Source organism: Canis lupus, chromosome 7, assembly GCF_011100685.1.
Source record: "Canis lupus familiaris isolate Mischka breed German Shepherd chromosome 7, alternate assembly UU_Cfam_GSD_1.0, whole genome shotgun sequence".
Lineage (NCBI taxonomy): Eukaryota > Metazoa > Chordata > Mammalia > Carnivora > Canidae > Canis > Canis lupus.
The window spans coordinates 2,455,109-2,473,689 of NC_049228.1; positions in this window are offsets into that span (position 1 = coordinate 2,455,109).

Below are 18,581 nucleotides of genomic sequence, written 5' to 3' on the forward strand. Positions count from 1 at the left end.
AATAGTATGCTTATTGAAGGTAGGATCTTTTTTGTGTTTTCCTATAGCCCCTTCCTCAGGAACTTTGCAACATATTAAACACCCCATAAATTCTGTGGAAAAAATGAATAAAGGAATACACCTGTATAGAAGAAATAGATGAAGTGATAAATGAACAAAATGAAGAACCTTTGACTTAACTGTAACAAAAGTTCTTTGATGACTTTTGCCTAAAAGTTCAAGTAAACCTAAACATTAGGATTCAGTAGGGTCACCTGTGTGGCTCTTGGTTGGTTAAGCACCTGATTCTTGATCTCAGACCAGGTCTTGATCTCAGGATGATGAGTTCAAGCCCCACATTGGGCTCTATGCTGGGTATGGAGCCTACAAAAAAACAAAACAAAACAAAACAAAACAAAAACGGATTTAGTAGCATGCTGTGGGAATTTTTCCTTGACCCTGTGTCAAACCCTTGTCCTTCTGGCATTCATAATGTCCTACTCTGTGCCAGGAACTGTGCTCTTTCCAATGGGAGCAGATGAGTAAAACTCAGAAGTTCAGAAGTCTTGGTCTTTGCTGTCTAGTAGACTCTACAGGAAGCAGATAGGTAAACAAAAAAAGAATGACAGAGCATTATCATGCTTGGCTATAGAAGTCTGAATGGGGTTAACTAGGAACACAAAGAAAAGAGCAGTGGATCTGAGGTGGGAGGAGGGGAGGCACTGGAAAAGGCTCATAGAGGATGTGACCCTTGACCTGAGTCTCTGACCCTTTTTATCAAGTACTCTGATTAGGAAAGAAGGCTTATCACATTTACACATAATACAAAACTTGGAGAGACATACTAGATGGCAAATTCAGGAATTAAAAAAAAAATTGTGATTGCAATACTTCTAGGGATTTATACAAAGGAGATAACCATACAGAAAGACTGTTTATCATAGTTCCACTTACAAAAGTGTAATCCGGAAACAAATTATTTATTTATATTTTTTTGAAAGAGTTTATTTATTTATTAGAGAGAGAGAGATTGAGCACAAGTCGGGGGAGAGGGAGGGAGAGGGAGAAGCAGACTCCCCACTGAGCAGGGAGCCCGACCTGAGAGACCTGAGACTTGTCAGATCATGACCCAAGCCAAAGGCAGACACTTAACCAACTAAGCCACCTAGGAGCCCCAAATTACTTGTTTAAATTGTGCTTCACAAATGCAATAGAATACTACACAATCATTAAAAATAGTCTTGTACTTCTATATTTATTACCTGAAACGATGTTTATGCTGAGAGAAAAGAGCATGTTACAGGACAGAACATACTGTGATCTCATTTTAAAAATTGCGCATTCGTGTCAGTATGTGTGGAGTTTCTTTTTTAATTAACAAAAGTGGAATTATACAGTTGGGCAACTTGCATTTCATATGCATTATGCCATAGGCCTCTTTCTATGCTTGAAAAGGACAAAACAAAGTCATCAATGCCACAGTAAACTTAACTACTATAAACAATGTTTTCTTTGATACCATTATAAACATAAACTTATGTTGAGTTTTAAAAAATGTAATCATCCCTAGGTAATAGAATTTGGGATGATTTTTCTTTCTTCTTTGTACTTTTACCACCTGAATTTTTTGCAATGAAAAATATTTATTTTATTTTATTTTTTTTATTTTTTTATTTTTTTTTTAAATTTTTATTTATTTATGATAGTCATACAGAGAGAGAGAGAGAGAGAGAGGCAGAGACATAGGCAGAGGGAGAAGCAGGCTCCATGCACCAGGAGCCCGACGTGGGATTCGATCCCGGGTCTCCAGGATCGCGCCCTGGGCCAAAGGCAGGCGCCAAACCGCTGCGCCACCCAGGGATCCCGAAAAATATTTTTTTAAATACCAACCTACTCTTTTAATCATAAAAAGCTAGCTACATATCAAGATAAGCAAGATGAAACAACAGAGGGATATTTCATATCTTCCAAATAAAGCAAACAAAATAGGGGAGGGGCAACTTGATAGTTTACGTGAATAAGATCTGGAGTTTTAAGTATTCATCTAATTACATGTGCACTGTGCATAGCCCCATGATATGACGTAGTTGCTAAATCTGAATGCAATTTTAGGCTACATTAACAGAATTTTAACATGCCAACCATTGAACTATGAGCTTATTTAACCACGTGTGGATTCAGTTCCAGCTTTGCACTATAGTAAGAGACATAAATTAGGGCGTGTTTGGCTAGAAGAGAGAGATCAGAAACACAGCCACAAATCAATGTTGAGAAAACGCAAGGGACGCCTGGGTGGCTCAGCAGTTGAGCATCAGCCTTGGGCTCAGGGCGTGATCCTGGAGTCCCAGGATCGAGTCCCACATCGGGCTCCCTGCATGGAACCTGCTTCTCCCTCTGCCTGTGTCTCTGCTTCTTTTTGTGTCTCTCATGAATAAATAAATAAAATCTTAAAAAAGAGAAAACACAACAATAGCCTGGAAAAGAGAAGATGCAAGAGGGCCCATGTCTGATATTTTCAAATATTTTGAAGACAGGGAACAGCACAGGTTCTTCTGTGTTACCCAAAGAACAAAACTGGGGCACAGGAATGGGATTTATAGAGGGGCAGGGTTCAGCCCAATATCACAGTATAAATCAGAGCTGCCCTCTAGCAGACCTGGCTGCCCACAAAGCAGTGAAGTGTTCAGTGCAGGTAAGTGATCATTTGACAAGGAAGTAGTAGTGCTTGGAAATGGTTTCCAATGACATACAGATGAATTAATTAGATCTCTTCTGTTTTTAAGATTCAAGGGCTTATTTTTCCCTCCAATGAATCCTCATTGGCCCCATATTTTGTTCATTTCTGACTATATCTTCATTTAATCAGTCATATAATTTTTTAAATTTTTAAAAAAATTTTAATGATTTTGTTTATTCATTCATGAGAGACACAGAAAGAGGCAGAGACATAGGCAGAGGGAAAAGCAGGTTCCCTGAAGAGAGCCTGATGTGGGACTCGATCCCAGGACCCTGGGATCAGGCCCTGAGCAGAAGGCAGATGCTCAACCACTGAGCCACCCAGGTGTCCCTTTATCCCTTTGTGATTTTAAATTACAATTTCATAGAGGCACCTGGCTGGCTCAGTTGGTGGAGCACATATCTCTTGATCTCAGGGTTTTGAGTTCAAGCCCCATGTTGGGTGCAGAGATTACTTAAAAATAAAATATTTTAAAAAATTACAATCTCAGGGTATCTGTGTGACTTAAATGGTTGAGCATCTGCCTTCTGCCCAGGTCATGATCTCAGGATCCTGGGATTGAGCCCCATGTCAGGCTCCCGGCTCAGCAGGGAGTCTGCTTTCTCTCTCCCTCTGCCTCTCCTCCCCATCTCACTCATGTGCTCTTTCTCTAAAATGAATAAATAAAATCTTTAAAAAAATTTTTACTATCTCATAATCCTTAGCTGGGAGAGTCCATGGCCCAAAGGCCAAATGATTATTAAGAAGGTATTTATTGGTATGAGCTCATGCTAAAGAGATTGGGAAATGTATCTTGCTGAACAACCTCATGTCTTTCATTTATAGGATTTGTCTCAATAAAGGAAAGTTCTGTTAATAAAATATATGTAGTACTACCCAAAATGAGTAGTGATAATTCAATTCCCTGCCCTTGGTGATCCTTTAAAATCACTCATAGCAGGTCTCCTATTTATTGTACCACCCTCTCTTGGCAAGGGTACTTTTCTATGAATGACTGATGTCAGCAACAGTTACAATAAGGCTACCAACAGTTAACAAGTTATTAAGAAAGTTATTCTAACATAGCTATTTAAAGATCACCATTTTGACAAAGTATTCTGTGTAAGAGACATTCTAAGCCCTTCATGCCATCCTTGGACCTATTTTCAATCCTTACCCAATTTTCTGTCCACATTCCTGAATCTTGCTCCATCACACAATCTTATCAATTCCTTTATTCCTATTGCCTGACAGAGCCTGAGCTCATCCTCACCTTCCCCCACCTAGGAAAAGGGTGTGGTTCCTTGGGAAACTGGACTGAGAAGGCCTTAGGTAGGTGTAGTTGGGAGAAAGAATTTCTCATTTGTGTCTGAAACTGCTTTCTTAGATGAATACATCTGGAAGTCAAGATGTCTAATGAGAGTAAGGTGGGGGGCAGTGCTAAAATAGTGCCTACTATAGTGAAGCAAGCCATCAACTAGAATGGGGTACAATCTCCAAATTGCTGAGGGGAAGATTAATTTTTAAGCAAGATTTTTTACTATTATGAATCTGTTTATTTTCTGTTATACCCTATAATGTTAAAGCCTTTATTTAGTCTTGCTTAGAGGCTTTATTTCCATCTGATGATCATAACTGAACCATTTATTAGTCAGTTTGTTCAATCATTCATTCATTCACTGATCCATCAAAGAGTCATTGAACACTGCAGCCAGTAGCAGGAACACAAGAAAGAGCAAGCTATAGATCCACCTTCGAGATGCCCACATTCCAAACTGGATGGGATCTCCATCCAAGATGCTCCCATAATAAAAAGGTCAATCTTGGGGGAGTATAATGGCTCAGCTGTGATCTCTACTAGTGAATTCTCTTCCCAAAGGCCAATCTTAAACAAACGGGGTTTTGTTAAGAATGAAGCTCCCTGGGAGGTGCCTGGATGGTTCAGTTGGTTGGGCATCTGACTCTTGATTTCAGCTCAGGGCAGGATCTTAGGGTTCATTAGATTGAGCCCCATGTCAGGCTCTGCACTCAACAGGCAGTCTGCTTGAGACTCTCCCGCTCCTCCTCCTCCCCCACCCACTCTCTAAAATAAATAAATAAATCTTAAAAAAAAAAAAAAAGGAATGTGACTCCCTGGGAAACTCCTATTCATCCTTTAAAATTTATATAACATACTTAGGATAGTGCCTGGCATTGTATTTAGGAAACCTTTCTTGACTTGCCCTGATACTGAAGTATTATGAATAATCCCCCAGACAACTTTTGTACTTCACTATTTGCCTTTCTGTCTCCTTTTCCAGATAGTTAATTCCTCAGGAGGAGGGACTGAATTTTAGCATGACTGTATCCTGGCACCTAGCAGAGTTCCTGACACATAGCTAGTGCACAGTAAACATCCCCAGAAATGAACTGCCCTGAAGGCTCCGCGGTTTGCTGTTGCCAAAGCAATTGGCTTCCTGGTGTTGGGGTCACCTCTTTCTCCAGATGATATCTCTCCCCAATCTGGATACCAAGCTTCTTAGACTTGTTGAGTCACAACAGGAGAGAGACATAGAGGAAACCTTTCTACTTTAAGGAACAGTTATTTTCATTCTCTTAAATGTCAGCATTGGCTCTACTTCCATTTTAAGATTCCAAATAGGAGCTCTTCTTCGTGGGAAGAGCTGATTGCAGCTCAGTCATTTCTGGATATGTGTATCCTTCATCCAGAGTTCTGCAGAATGGAATCCTTGTGTTCTTACACAGGGATTCTCTCCTTTGAACCTCATTTAATGTCCTGAGCTATAAAAAGGAATCATTATCATTAAGCCTGTAATTCAGGATGACCTATACTGATGCTGACAAGGTTTTATAAACCAAAAACCAGAGCTCATGTTCAGTTGCACAGGGAAGTAACCACAGGTTGAGGCAGAAATTAGGACTGTCACAAATAACTGGGACATAGGATCACTGGGTTGAGTGCTCCCCTCCCCAAATAGAATTCTCCTGAATGTCAGGCATATGCTCTACTATTCAAAAATATACCACAGTCGCAATAGATGTACAATAACCGCCTTGTTCTTCCATCTAATTCTGCAAGAAGGGTCTCTGTGGTCTCACAGAGAGAAAATGCACTTGAATTTGGGTTTTAATTCCTGGTTTTGTTACCTATTAACTTGTGACTTTGAGCAAGTCAGTTGACCTCTCTGAGCCTCTTTTCTTATCTACAAAAGAGTTATCTTGGGATGAAGTACATAACATGTCTAGCAGACATGACAGATAGTTGATGTAGTCTAGATCCTCTTCTGTCCTCCTGACTCCTGTGAGATACTGAAATAATCAAGTTATAAAACCAAACCAAACTAAACCAAGTAAGATAAAAATAAACTTAAAAGAGGGAAAAGACAACAGGTTTAAAATTCTGGCTTCCAAATTTCCAAGTATTTTGCTCTGGGAACTGTGGTCACATACGAAATGACCTGGGTTACATCTGGATTGAGGTCCCAGTGGCTCACTGTGGGTTCTAGAATTAGACATTTTTTTAAAGATTTATTTCTTTATTGGGGGAGGGGGAGGGGCAGAGACCGAGACAGTCTTAAAACAGATTCCACGTTGAGTGTGGAGCCTGATGCAGGGCTCGAACTCAACACCCCGAGATCAGGACCTCAGACAAAACCAAGTTAGATGCTTAACTGACTGTGCCACCCAGACGCCCCTGGACATTGTGTTTTTCCTTGAATTGACAGTGGCCAATTTCCCTAGAATCAAATTCATGAGACTTGCAATGTTGATTCAACTTCTGTCATATATATTGATAGATGCCATGCAGAACAAAATTCAAAATCTCGTCAAAATCATATTCTACATTCCTTCAAACTCAAGTAATGAAATTTATGAATCATCATTTTTGGTACAAACCCAAGTTCTCTGTAGATCTCCAATGCTACATTTCTCAGCAAGTAAAATTGTGAAAGATCAGGTTTTGTCTAATAAGGGTTCTTTGTTTCAAAATCAGTTTATTAGTTTTCTTAGAAATGTTTTCAAGTTCATTCTTGATGGTTTTTCCCTAAATTTTTCCAAGTTGTTAAAGTGAGGCCACTATGTACAATGTAAACAAAACTCTGAAAGGAAAACAATTGAACTTAAATTTAGTGACAACGCAAATATGTTTGTAATATATTATGTGAAAACTGCAAGCTGTAAAACACAGAGGTTCAACTCCTTTCAAATAGAATGCATGTATGCATTCAGGTATACAAAATCTCAAGAAAGATGTGTACCAAACTGATAACAGTGGTTATCCATAGGTTGTAAAATTACAAATAACTTAAACATTTTTTACTAGCTTCTAATTTATGAACCAATTGACAGGTAGTCTAAAATGAGCATATGCCACAAAAGGTAAAAAAAGGTAAAAAAGCCCAAAAGTTATTTCAGTTTTTAAAATTTGACTTTCAAAATGATAAGCTGTTTGGACAATTGTGTTAATATTATTTATGGCTCATACTATAATATTTTAAGCCACTAAAACACCCCGGGAACCTTTGGTGATGCTCTCAGCTCCAGGCACAAAGCTTTCAGGCAAGTTTCTTTTTTTGTGTCCCACTCTTAAATTATGAGAAAATTTCTTTTAAAACACCCGAAATTCTATTATTAATATCATTAGTATCCATGAAATAGAATTAGATGCCATTAAAAGAAAAAATTTCAGAGAACAAAACAGTTTTTGAAAATTAATATATGATATGACAAATAAAAAAACACAATAAAAGTTAGGAAGATAAAGTTGAGGAAATACCCCCAGAAAGCAGAACAAAATAATAAAAAGGGCCTATAAGAAAAAAAAAATAAAATTTAGAGATTCTGTTCAGGAAATCCAACATTCAAATAATGGAGTATTTCGAAGGGTAGGGTAGGGAACAGAGAAATTAGAAGAAGAGGGAAGAAACTATTGAAGAAACAACTTAAAATTTCTCAGACACGAGAGGTCAGTGCTTTCCTACTGAAAGGGCCTCCAAATGCCCCGTTCAAGTAATGAGCCTTCACCCACACCTACAACACTATCAAACACTGGGAATAACAAGAAACGGGAAACACACAGTTTTCACAAAAAGGATCAAATGGAAGAAATGCATCCAACTTCTCAACTCTAGAAGCTAGAAGATAACTGAGAAGTATCCTTAAAATTCTGAGGGAAAAATCCTTTCCCAACTGGAATTCAGTACTACTAATTAATATGAGGAAAAAATAAAAGATTTTTTAGGACATGTAGGGTTACAAGTTTGCCTCGCACTTCTGAGACCATTCTCTCTCAGAAAGCTACAGAAGGATGTTCTCCACCAAGAAGGAGTAAACCTGGGGAAAGAAACGCAGGGGGTCAATGAGACAGAGCAGGTTTAAAGAGCCAAATTCACATTTTCCATTCTGGAGAGTTAGAGAATGGAAACTGAGGGGCGCTTGGCTGGCTCAATCAGGGCTGTGAGTTTGAGCCCCATGTTGGGTGTAGAGATAACTAAAAAAAATTTTTTTAATTAAAAAAAAGAAAATTGAAAAGTAGGAGCATATTATTTAGACATTGCATTAAGCACAAAAACAATCAGTGAAAATCAGTGGCCTCTCTAGGAAGTGGGAAAATGGAGGTAGAGGTCAGTGTTTTCTTATTAAAAGTCTTGGAGAACCATGATTCTAGAAACTGCGTGCATGCATAACTTTGATAAGGACAAAATTAAACACAAAAAAATAGATACATAGATAACATCATTACTCACTGAAGGCAATTGTGTAGGGGAGCACTGCTGATGTGATCTGGATATATTGCTTTCTGATCTTCTAACTTTATACAGAAATAGCACTCAAATATTTGGAATAGTTGACATGTATCCTAGATGCCATCTCTCACAAATATCAGGTGTCTCAACAAAGCCTTTGGCAAGTTCCAGGTTGCAGTCAATGGATACTTGAAACTTTGTCAAGTGCCTGAAGAGCTGATATTCCATGTTGTTGATGGAAGGGCTTCCAATGAGCTTCTAAGCCAGATATATAAGGCAGAACTTCCCTTGTACCAAGAACTGTGTACTTTTGCAGATTGTGGGTTAGCACACTCGTACATGGATGTGGGAGGAGAGGCACATGCAAGTGTGCTTTTGAAGACTTTTAGAGCTCTAGAGAAGCCAGAAATTTATTGCAATACCACAGAAGGTGTTATTTTGCCCTGAAGAACTCTTACCTGAAAAATGCAACCTAACAGAGCTCTCAGGGTGGCCGCCACAAAGGCCATTCCCAAGTATCTGAGTATCATTCTGCTGACCAGTCATTTCACTGCTATTTTAATGTTAAAGGAGTTCTCTTATAACACTCTTACTGTCAATATATTCCATGTGGAGTTGCTGCTTCCTATCCAATACAATAACTGGATTAGCTGCTTCTAAAGTCAGCACCCAGGGGAGAGAGAACTCTCCAGACCATCCGCCTAAGAGGCTGATGCTTATTCAGTTCATAGAATAACGGTTATTTAACATCAATGGAAATCACGAGGAGCCTACAACAAAGTCTTACTTTATACTCTTCAGGACTGAAAGTTCTTTCTCTGATTTAATCAGTAATATTCTACAAGTCTTGAAAAAGAATAGCTAATAGTCTAGGATTTAGGGACAACTTAGCTTTTATAGAGTCAAAAACTAAAAGTCTGGTTGTAAAATAAATATAAATAATAAATAAATAAATAAAATAAATAAATAAATAAATAAATAAATAAATAAATAAAAAAAAATAATAAAAGTCTAGTTGTGTTGCAGATCTCCGCATTGTCCTCAACTACTCATGGTGAAATAAAACAGGATGTAAGCTATAGTGGGTCCACTGCTTTTGCAAACTGCCTAATTTTCTTAGAAGATTTTAGTTTGAGGGGCGCCTGGCTGGCTCAGTCGGTTGAGCATCTGACTCTTGATTTTGGCTCAGGACATGATCTCTGGGTCTTGGGATCAAGCCCTGCATTGGGCTCCATGCTCAATGGGGAGTCTGCTTCAGGATTCTCTCTCTCCGCCCCTCCTTCTCTAAAATAATCTTTAAAAAAAAAGATCGGTTACACCTGAAACTAATATAACTCTGTATGCTAACTAGAATTTAAATCCTTAAATAAATCAATAAATATAAATAAGTAAAACAAAGATGGGTAAGATAAGATTTTAATTCCATCTTAGGAGTTTTTTCTTTTTTTTTTTAATTTTTATTTATTTATGATAGTCACAGAGAGAGAGAGAGAGGCAGGCTCCATGCACTGGGAGCCCGACGTGGGATTCGATCCCGGGTCTCCAGGATCGCGCCCTGGGCCAAAGGCAGGGGCCAAACCGCTGCACCACCCAGGGATCCCAGGAGTTTTTATTTACATATTATCTTCTATAAGAAATTCACCAGTGAAAACATGATTACTCTTAAGTATAAAACAAAGAGAAACAAACATAAATAAGACACTTTATTGGTTAAGTGGAATTGTGCAACAGTAGATCAAATGCCAAACTAAAAGCCATGAAATCCAGGTTCTATCTTTGCTCTGCTACTTTATTTTGTAGCATTGAGCAAGTAACTTCTTTCCCTCATTTTTAAAAAATGGGATTTAGTGAGTCCAAAATGAGATCATGCTCCATAAAAGCAACTTAGAAAGCATAAAGTACTATGCAAATGTTTAAAAATGACCAAATTAAATGTTGGGAACTGGAAAAGAGAACTCACATGGGGCTAGCCTTAGAGGAGTTCTGGCTCCTACAAATATTTTGACGAGGGTTATAGACTTCAGGGGAAATTTCCAAACATTTTGGCCTTGGGCCATTTTTAAAATGTCATACTTGTTCTTTATTTCAAAGTGTGTTTTTTTGGTATATGTTATAATACACTAAATTAAAAAAAAGATTTTATCTGTTTATTCATGAGAGACAGAGAGAGAGAGAGAGAGAGAGAGGGGGGGGGGGGGCAGAGACACAGGCAGAGGGAGAAGCAGGCTCCATGCAAGGAGCCCAATGTGGGACTCGATCCCAAGACTCCAGGATCATGCCCTGGACCCAAGGCAGGTGCTAAACTGCTGAGCCACCCAGGGATCCCCCCAATACTCCGCATTTTATACCAGTTGGTATGTGTATAACAGAGAGGCCTTTGGATTTGATGAAAAGTCTAGAGACTAGAATTCTGAAAATTGAATACCCAGGTAATGTAAGCACTCAGCAATGTATGTTCATAGTAAACACTCAATAATATGTGTTCAATGAATGTAGGTCCTGATGAAGTTCAACCTGAAGGGTATGTCAGGTCAACACAGCACCTTGACATGAGAACTCTATTGGACTACACTCTGAAGTCCAAGGTATGCATTCCAAGAACAGTAGTTGGCTTTGGCCAAAGATACAGCTCGGTTCAACATGCCAAGACTTTTATGCTTTCTTTGTTTTTCAAATTTTTCAACAGACCATAGTGATTACGAAGTTCATTTGTTTGCCCAGAAGAATTTGCCCCAATTCCACTAAGAGGCTACTGCAGCCTCTTTTTGGCTCATATCAACAACTTGTCTCCTTTATGTTCTGTCACCAGATGGCAAAGTAGCATAATACCCCTACGTAATTACGTCTACTCTTGTGATTATCTTCTAGACACAACAGGAAATATGGAAGCTGTTGTCAGCTCTGATCTTCTGGGAAGTTCTAGGAAACTTAAAGCTAAAATGTTAAGATGCTTTTGTAAAATTTTCTCCTGGAAATGTGTAGTAACCTTTCAAAATGAAAGTGGAGGTCTGGATTTATAACAGATACAGTTCATACATAATTAGCAGAGCAGCTACCCTGGATATTTCAGATTTATTAGGTTCTTATGAATATAATGCTCTTTTTATATTATTTGGAGAGGCAGTTCTGATTAGAAAAGAAACATAAATCCATTGGAGAAACAAGAGAGAGAGAAAAATGCAGGAAAAAGACATTTCCTTAAATTTTACCACATACTAGCAACACTTAAACATTTTGGTGCATTTTTGTCATTTTTTTTAATGTGCTCTTTTATATAGTTACGATTATACTGTGATGCAAATTTGTATGCAGATTTTTCTTACTTAACAGTTTATAATATTTATTGCCCCATGCTATCAAAAATCTTTTAAAATTTGAGGTGCCTGAGTGGCTCAGGTTAAGCATCCGACTCTTGATTTTGACTCAGGTCATGATCCCAGGGTTGTGAGATTGAGCCCCACATCAGGCTCTGTGCTGGGCATGGAGCTTGCTTAAGATTCTCTCTTTACTCCTTCTTCTGCCCTCTCTAAAATAAATAAATAAATAAAAATCTTTTAAAATCTATTTTTAGAAAATACTTTTCTGATAATAAGAGACATTGAAAATTTCACTAATATATGGTAGTATAAGGAAAATAAAAATTATCCACAATCCTACAACTCAAAGGTGATCATCAGTACTTTGACATTTTCCTTCCTTTCTCTTTAAATGCATCTCCTTTTGTACAGATAATATTCTTATTTTTAATCTTGTTTTTCTGCATGCATGGATCTTAAGGAATTTCCCATCTGATTAAAAATTTTCCATAAAGCTTACTTTTATTGTCTGTATAATGTTATTTCATATCCCTATATCATAAATTGCTTCACCATTCTTCTCCTTAGGGCTTTGTCTGACAGTTTAATTCTTTCCTTGAATGACCCAGAAGTCTTGAATTTTATATTAATTTTTAATAAATAATAAAATAGCTTGAGAAGTTTACATTAATAAGCTATGAAAGAAAAAAAATGGGTCATTACAAATATGAAGTCAAGATATAGTCATTCATGGGGTGCCTGGGTGGCTCAGTTAGTTGGGCAACCAACTCCTGATTTCTATTCAGGTCATGATCTCAAGATCATGGGGTTGGGCCACACAGGGCATTCGGCTTTGTCCTCAGTGGAGAGTCCACTCCACTTTCCCTCAACCTTTCCCTCCCCACCCCATGCTCTCTCTCTCTCAAATAAATCTTAAAAAAAGAAAAAGATGTAGTCATTTATAGTCATAGTCATAGGTACCGTGAGAGACTCTAAATATATGTTGCACAGACACTGACTTCTCACTTTTTCCAGGAGGATTTGAGATGGTTTTAGAAATACTCAGAAATTAGGACAAAGTAGAAAAGGTGCTAAATTTGTGGCGAGCCACAAATTGAATTCTGAGCATCTAGCAGCTGAAGAAGTTAATGTGAAGATTCACAATTTCCTTATAATGAAAACCAAGTGCGACTCAGGAGGGCAGCAGCTACCTGGTATTGAAACGTAAGGGCAATCTTTACAACAGGGTGCAAGATGAGGGCATAGTCTGCGGGGTCTGCCTGCGTCAGGGAGAGAGGAGTCTGAATTCCAGGACTGGCTTTGCCACTAGGCTTTGCCACTGGCGCAAACTGGGTAAGTCATTCAATCACTCCCTAATAAGTAAGGCCCTTATTTCCGGTATTTAGTGTTCATTTGTAAGTACCCAGTGTGTGCCACGAGGATTACAAAAGCAAGTAAGAAGTTTGTGTCCTTAAGGAACCCGGATTCTCATGGGAAAGACAAGCACGTAAGCTGCTTAAGTGGACACACAGCAGAAACAATAGAGGGGTGTTCGGGTGGCTCATTGGTTAAGCATCTGATTTTGGCTCAGGTTGTGATCTTGGGGTCCTGGAATTGAACCCCATGATGGGCTCCATGCTCAGCAGAGCATCTGCTTGTCCCTCTCTCTTTGCCCCTCCCCCCATGCTCATGCTCTCTTTTTCTCTCTGTCTCTCTCAAATAAATAAGATCTTTATTTGTTTTTAATTTTTTTTGTTTAAAGATTTTATTTATTTATTTATGTATTCATGAGAGACACAGAGAGAGAGGCAGAGACACAGGCAGAGGGAGAAGCAGGCTCCATGCAGGGAGCGCCATGCAGGACTCGATCCCAGGACCCCGGGGTCATGCCCTGAGTCAAAGTCAGATGCTCAACCGCTAAGCCACTCAGGCGTCCCATAAATAAGATCTTTAAAAAAGAAAAAATGACCGAAAGAAACATAATAGAGGTTCGAACAGGGTTGTCAATGTCCCCATCTGACATCCTGACTTTCAGGTTAATCTAGACACCAAATACCTTCAGTAAAATTCCATTATGTTTGTTAAAATCAAATCCTGAATTAAAAAATATTAAAATCTTAATAGAGTTGAATTGACTAAAGTATGGGTGAAGCCATCATAACTGCGAATGGTAATCGTGTTAAGGTAGAAAGCTGGGCGCACAGGCTGCAGACAGAAACATCTGTCGATTCCCCCCTTGGTTTTGTAATTATAATGTGGGTTGTTTTCCAGAATCTGTTCCATCAAAGGATTGTCTTTTTTAATTGTATGCTTTGTCAGAAAACCAACTCTATTTCTTTCAACCTCTCTCTCATGTGCTTCTCCTGCAAAACAGTCTGGCTACCAGCTCTACCCTTTTTTTTTTTTTTTAAGATTTTATTTATTCATGAGAGGTACAGAGAGACACAGGCAGAGGGAGAAGCAGGCTCCATGCAGGGAGCCCAACGTGGGACTCGATCCTGGGTCTCCAGGATCACGCCCTGGGCTGAAGGCGGCGCCAGACCGCTGAGCCCCGCCCCCCCCCCCCCCCCCCCCCCCCCGCCTCCCCCAGGCTGCCCTAAACTCTCCTTTCAAAATCTCTACCTAATGCCCCCGTCTTCCACATTGTTATTGCAAATCTCCTTTTTCCGTTTCACATTCAAGTTTCACGTATTCACATTTCCTCAGCACTTACTCTTCTCTGGTTTCTTGTACCCAATCAAATTCTACAACTTTTTTTCTGAAGAATGCATTCAGATTTTTCGTTCGTATCTGTTGTCACCGACAATTCCTTGCCTTCGTGGTGGTAACCTCTCATTTGGGATCCTCCAATATCACCTTCTTGTGATTCTCTGCCTTTATTTGCCTTACCCCGTTCTAATTATTTCCAGCCTCTTTACATCACTGGCTTGCTTCTATGGTGATTTAATTCTTGGAATTCCTTTAATAACATTGCCACTTTCTAAAGTAAATGACTAATTTGGTCTTAATGGAAAACTGCAAAGACTCTGATCAGGACTTTCCATCCAAGCAGGTTTTATTTTACACGCTCTCTCTTTTTACAGAATCTTTGTCTCTCAGGTGTGAGACTTCTCACTGGTCACTATGATTATTTCTTCTTTTTTCATACTCAGAGTCCCAATTCTCCACAGATCCCTTACTATTTAACTTGGTGTGTTTATAATGCTGCCGTCCACATGTATTAGCCTTTCTTTATTTCATATATATACATTTCTTTCTTTCGCTCCCCCCCTAAGTTGTGAGTCCTGAGGACAGTGACCACTAACTGGGGTAGCCGACATTCCCCAGGTGACTACTCCTCTCTGACCCATCTCCATCCTCCGGCTCGAGCTAAGTGGTCCAAATGGAATGATCATCTTCTTTTATAGTTTTGCTTTTCTGATCACAGAATTGGTTAAGGGGTAGGCTGGTAAGCCAGTCTGAGCTGACCATAATAACTCATCCCCTGGACCACAGTGAGTGATTCAGAGGGACATGTGACCTAAATGGGGCCAGAATCCTATCTCAAGAGTTGAAAGAGAAAAGCCAGTTTTTCCCTTGTATTGAAAGCTCTAAGGGGCGCCTGGGTGACTCAGTTGGTTAAGCATCTGCCTCTGGCTCCAGTCATGATCCTGGAATTGAGCTCCGTGTCGGGCCTCCTGGTCAGCAGAGGAGTCAGCTTTTCTCTCTCTCCTTTTGCCCTTCTCCCCACTCGTGCTCGCTCTCTCCCTCACTTTCTCTCTCAAGTAAAAATAAAATCTTAAAAAAAAAAAAAAAAGCCGTAAAAATGAGAGCCTGGACCCTTTGGATGCTACATCTCCCACCAGAGAAAAATAATCTGGGAGAATGGCTGAGCAGCAGAGAATTCTTTGTTCATTCCTCTTCTTGCCAATCTGAGATTTAATTATTCAACTTTGATTAAATTCTGAGAACTACCCCAGTAGTGTTCAATCTCTTTTATTTGTTTCATTTGGTTTGAGTTGGGTTTGTCATTTGCAACCATGAAAGTCCTGATTCATATAATATTTAAACTATATTTTAAAATCCCTGTAGCACTCATCTGTAAAATGGTGACCCCCCCGACATGCATCGTATCTCACCAATTGTCATAACTTTAAGAACGAGAGCTATTGGGGATCCCTGGGTGGCTTAGTGGTTTAGCGCCTGCCTTTGGCCCAGGAGTCCTGGGATCCTGGAGTCCTGGGATCGAGTCCCACGTCGGGCTCCCGACATGGAGCCTGCTTCTCCCTCCTCCTATCTCTGCCCCCCCCCTCTATGTCTATCATAAATAAATAAATAAATCTTTAAAAAAATAATAAATAAACATACTTTGAAAAATATCAAACAAAATAAAAACATGTTAATAAAAAAAAAAGAACGAGAGCTATTGAAGAAAATACCTGTTGTCAAAACTGTCTAAACTCAATCCTGAAAGTCTTCCTAATTTATTTACTCCCTAAGCCTTTTGGTTACAATACTTGAAAGCTGAAGCAGGACAGAATTTATTTCATTTTCAAAGAAAGCAAACTCCTACCTCCCTAAAGTTATAGACTCTTATTTGCTGATTATCCCTTAAAACAGTGATGTGTTTATTTTACATGACAAATACATACAGAAACCTTATTTTGAGCCGAGTGTCATGGTAAAAATTTACCTCTTCAATCCTTCCAACAAACCATGATTATCTCCATATTCAATGAGAAGACTGAAGCACAGAGAGACGGGGAAATTTGCCCGAGGTCACAGAGTGAGTACAGAGTGGAGCTGGAATTAATCCTTAGACTTTATTGTGCATCAGAACAACTCGAATATGGGCTAAAAATGTAGATCCCTAGGACCTGCTAATTCAGAATCGGACCAAGAGAAGATATAACTACTTTTTAGACTTTTTTTTTTCACATTTACCAAAAAGTTCTGCTCTCCCATCTGCAGCTTGCAATTATCTTAAATTTGGCTGAGAATACATTTCATCTTCACTGATTTTGGGGACAGAGATCCTGCCACTTGTGGATCTGATATTTAAATTGTACGGACTCTGTTTCAATAAATAATACCAAAGACCTACCCCTCGGGCAGTCACTAGAGGTCTTAAATCTTGAATTGCCTGCCACCCGGCTCATTGCAAAGGAGTAGTAGAAACGGGTCTTTGAGAAAGACTTGACCAAAGAACACGCTCACTACTTGATCCTGCAGCGCTCCTTACTCTATCACCCAAATAGAATAAATCCCCCACGAATCCAAATACGCAGACTTTGTCAGTTCGGTTCTCTGTGGAAATGCTCTCAGCCTTTCTCAACCTCTCTCTCAATGAACAGCTCTCACTCAGTGCTCAGCTTACTACACCCTGGGTACTGTCCCCACCATGCTTCTAAAGTCACTGGTGCTGGGGACACCTGGGTGGCTCAGCAGTTGAACATCTGCCTTCGGCCCAGGGCGTGACCCCAGGGTCCTGGGATCGAGTCCCACATCGGGCTCCCCGCAGGGAGCCTGCTTCTTCCTCTGCCTGTGTTTCTGTCTCTCTCTCTCTCTGTGTGTGTATCTCTCATGAATAAATAAATAAAATCTTTAAAGCCACTGGTGCTGAGGTGACCAGCAGCTACCTGGAGACAATACGACTTAGGGGTTAAGGAGGTCTTCTCTGGAGCCAGTCCAGCTCAATTAAATCCCGCTTCTGTCACCTTCTGCTCCAGCACCTTGCTGAACCCCTCCATGCTGCTCAGTGTTTGCACCTGTAAAATGAGGGTAATTATGGTACCTACATCCTGCGTAACTGTTAGGACTATGAGCAGTGTAACAATGCATGTCAGGCAATGAGAACAGTGCACACAGCACACACTCAATACGTGCTTTTCACCAGAAATAAGCTCCTCAAGAGAAAGATCAGTGTTCTTTTTTAAAAAATCTGTTTAAGATTTTATTTATTCATGAGAGACCCAGAGAGAGAGAGAGAGGCAGAGACAGGCAGAGGGAGAAGCAGGCTCCCTGTGGGGAGCCCCATGTGGGACTCGATTCCCCAGACCCGGGAATCACGACCTGAGCCAAAGGCAGTTAGTTGCTCAACCACTGAGCCACCCAGGCGTCCCAAGATCAGTTTCTGTTCATGACTATCTCCTCAGTGCCAGACATATGGTTAGTTACTCAAATATAAATGCAAAGAATCAATAACCCCCAAGTCCAGTGGCATTTTCAGGTCCTCTCTTAGCTGGTCTTACTGTAACAATCCAACATCCATATGGCAATTACCTGTGCTGGGCACTGTTCCAAGCACTTCACCATCATTAATTCATTTAGTTCCCACAACAATCTTATGGGACAGGTACATTGCCATGAGCGTTTTACACACAACGAAAGGGAAGCACTGAGATATTCAGTAATTTGCCCAAGCTTGCACAGCTAGCAAGCAGCAGAGCTAGCACTTGGAACCTAGGCAGTTTAATTTCAGAGTTTAGGCCTTTAACCTGTGTTCGCCACTGATCATTACTTCTTTAAAACTCTCTTCCATTGGCTTCCACAAAAACACCCTCTCTCAGCCTCTCTGACTCCTCCTTCACAGGTTCTTTTCTCTCTGATCAACTCCAAAGCAGGGATGACATTTCCAAGGTCACTGCCTTTACTTATGTTACACGCTCTCTAGTTGAGGACATTCACTTCCATCCACACTCAGGTGATTCCCAAACCCCCATCTCTATCCCAGATATCCATCCCAAGGCTCACTGGACCATACTCACATTCAATTCATATAAGATAATAAATGTATTCTTTTCCCCAACAAGCATGCATTTTTTTCCATTTAATTCTGTCTTAGAAGATGGTACCACCCCACCC